This window comes from Lactuca saligna, chromosome 8, assembly GCF_052625555.1.
Source record: "Lactuca saligna cultivar CGN05327 chromosome 8, ASM5262555v1, whole genome shotgun sequence".
NCBI classification, from domain to species: Eukaryota; Viridiplantae; Streptophyta; class Magnoliopsida; order Asterales; family Asteraceae; genus Lactuca; species Lactuca saligna.
Window position 1 is genome coordinate 20,255,556 of NC_136424.1, and position 3,516 is coordinate 20,259,071.

Sequence of the window (3,516 nt, forward strand, 5' to 3'; positions counted from 1 at the left end):
TATTAACTAATTTATTACATATCATGGACAAAAGATACTTAAAAGTGTTTGAATTATGTTTTCAGTCCAAAAGCGAAGCTCGGAAGCAAAAGGAAGCAGTAGAAGTGGTTGGGAGCTCGGGAGTTGAACAAAGAAGAAAAAGGCTAAAAATACAAGGGAATCGGCGAGTAGCGTCAACTACTCGGCGAGTAGCATCGAAGATTCGAGAGGATAAAGACTCTGTGACTTACCGTGTACGCGAATTAAGGGATGGACTCGGCGAGTCGGTTCGAATCTATAAAAATGGCTGTCCAGATCGACACAAGGTTTTCTGGAACCTTTTTGGAGAAAAGAGTTGTGATTGGAGAGTCAGAAGAACCCTAGAGATCGAAAATACAACCTAGAATTCAATTCTGAAGGAGATTTGAGGCAAATTCTCATCATTCTACTTAATCTATTGTTTTCAATCATGGTTAGACAATTAGAATTCGTTTTATTGCTGTTAATTACCTCAATCATGAGTTAAAACTCTTAAACTTCTGTTTGGCGATACAATATTGAAACTATGGTTTGATTTATGGTAGGATTAATTCAATATTGGTGATTTTGTTGATTTTAACTTGTTAAAGAACCTTGTGTGTGAATGATAACTATTTTTCTATTGATAGGAAGATAATTAAATAGTATGAACATCTTTTAATTGTCAACCTCATATGTGTATGTGACCACTTTATCATATGTCTAGGATTAACGACTGTGAAACTAGAATTAATAGAAAATTAGGTAAATTCATGTGTGAGCTTGTGTGATGACCATCAACAAGAGGTTAACTAAAGGACCAAATTAGTTAGCTATTACAAATCTAAATTAACCCGAATAAATAATCTAGTGAATTAAATTAAATTAGACAACTGATCACTGTTTGAGTTAGTTTGTTCTCTAAGGATTAGTGCAACGAATGCAAAGCTAATCACTTGAATCGGTAGCCAATAGAAGAAATAATCCATTGCACTAGTACCATAATATCAACCATAGGATCAATTGAGTTGAACTAAACAGAAGTTCCTTTCGTCATTGAATTTAGTTGAATCTTTGCTTTTCTAGTTTTTAGTTTAAGTGATAGTTAGTAAGTTTCTAGTCTTGTAAAACTAGAGAAAACCCCTTATTATTATTTAATTTAGATAAAATTAGTCTTTAGTTTTAATTTACCGTTCCCTGTGTTCGATACCCTACTTATTTAGCTTTACCACAACTGATAGGTCTACTGCCTTTGTGTGTTCATTTTATAATTAAAAGTAGGTTTAAAACTAGTTGAGTTTACACACATCAAGTTTTTTGCGCTCTTGCCGGGGAACGATTCTAAAGTAGCATTAATTTCTATTTTTATCGATCCTTTGTGTTGGATTTCTCTTAAACAAAGCAAATTCTTAGGAAATTTAGTAGTTATTATAAGTTTTAATAAATATCCGTTTTAACAAGTAATTAGAAATTTTTTTCTGTTTTTACCTTGAACTCGCCGAGTGCACTCGAAGCAACTCGGCGAGTCCATCGCTGATTCGCAGTTTCAGTTTTTATTTTATTTTTGTTCTTTTTACGTGTTTTTCTTGTTTTATTTGCAGTTGCTTCATGACCCGAGGATCTGATACACCGCTGGTCCCTCCTCTCGAAGACCCGGAATCCGCACTAAGGAGGAACAAAGGAAAATCCGTTGGAGAATCCGTTTCTTCAAAGAATTCGCCACTAAAGAACCTTAAGTCCGTTTTCAGTAAGAAGAAGAGCAGTAAATCAGGAGCATCCAGTGCCTCTGTAGCAATCGAAGACCCGGTTAAAGAAGACACCGAGTACGAGACCGAGGAAGAAGAAGAACCTAAATACGAGCACAAATCCGATTTTGAGGACAATTTAGCTATTACTATGGCTAATATCAATGAAGTCCCCATGGGGGAATGGAAGAAGAGGATGCGTGACAATACCGGCCCGGGACTTGTGCAACCCGCAATTCCCGCTACTGCTTCTTTCGAGCTAAAGGGCCACATACTCGCTCAACTCAAGGAGATTCCCTTTTATGGAAAAGACCACGAAGATGCCTACAAGCACTTGGATGAAGTCAATGATGTAGCTGATTACTTCAATGTTCCAAATGTGCCACGCGAGACCCAGCTACTTCATATGCTTCCAGTCACGTTCACGGGTGTTGCAATGGATTGGCTCAAGTCACTTCCCCTCGGGTCGGTCACCACATGGGCTACGATGAAAGAGGAATTCATAAACCATTTTTGCCCATCTTCTAAAATAGCCAAGTTGAAGAAATCTATTGCCAACTTCGAGCAACAACCCGGAAAGTCCCTTTATGAGGCGTGGGAGAGGTACAAAGGTCTTCTCAGAAATTGCCCACACCATGACCTTAATAGCCAACAAGAAGTCTCCATCTTCTATGATAGAGTCAATGTTACCACAAGGTAATTGCTTGACTCGCAAGGCCCGCTCACAAAGAAGGCACCCCCGGTAATCAAGGAATTAATTGAAGAATTCTCTAAACATTCTAGAGAATACCACAACCCAAGAAATGAAGTAAGTCGGGGGTAGTGAACTCGGTCAATGATGGCATGACGGTGATGATGGCTAAGCTCGATAGTTTAGATAGAAGGATGACAAAAATGGATCAAACAATCCATGCTGTTCGAGTTGGATGCGAGAACTGTAGAGGACCTCATCTCATGAAGGATTATGACTTGGATGAAAATGGAAACAAGAAGGCGCAAGTGTTCTACTCAAGCGGCGACAGATACGACGAGAATTGGTGGAAACCCAAGAAGGAATGGCTCCCATACGAAGAATATAAAAAGGCAAAGGAAGAGAAATAGAAGCAAAAAGAGAGGGTTACTATCAAAAGGAAGAACCAGTGGTGGAAAAGAGAGCTGACTTAGAAGAAGTGTTCACAAGATTTATAGCCGCGTCCGAGAAAAGACACAATGATCATGATGCTGCAATACAAGAGACCAGAACTATACTTAGGAATCAGCAAGCATATATTCTCAACATCGAGAAACAGCTAGGACAACTTGCACATCACTTCCAAGTAAAACCGAGAATAATCCGAGAATGGAGAATGTGAATGCTATAACCTCCAGCTATGGAAAAATTTTCACTCCTATGACCCCTACACAAATTGTCTCAACTAAGGTGCATGCAGAAAAGACAGAAGATTCGAGTTCAGCTAAACCTGACCATACTCGCCGAGTCCCTCTAATAGACTCGACGAGTCTGTGCCCTGATCACAAATCCGCTGTTTCCTTAAAGCCTTACAACCCTCCTTTGCCATTCCCAATCAGAGCCATACATGATGAAAAGGTTAAAGCATACAGAGCTTTCATGGAACATGTTAAAGCACTTCAAGTCAACATTCCATTTGTTGAAACAATGCTTCAAACACCCAAATATTTGAACTTGCTTAAGGGACTTTTTGCTGCTAGGAAAGATGTGGCGGAATAAGTATTGAATGAACTACCAGAAAAGAAGGGTGATTCGGGAAGCATC

At 38.9% G+C, this 3,516-nt stretch overlaps 1 non-coding gene across 1 annotated transcript; it reads right to left on the minus strand.

Moving 5' to 3' along the window:
• Nucleotides 1-2,277: 2,277 nt before the first annotated feature.
• Nucleotides 2,278-2,384, minus strand: LOC145013636 (small nucleolar RNA R71). The gene has a single exon (XR_013665184.1). It is a non-coding gene; the product is annotated as a small nucleolar RNA R71 (small nucleolar RNA).
• Between the last annotated feature and the right edge of the window lie 1,132 nt (nt 2,385-3,516).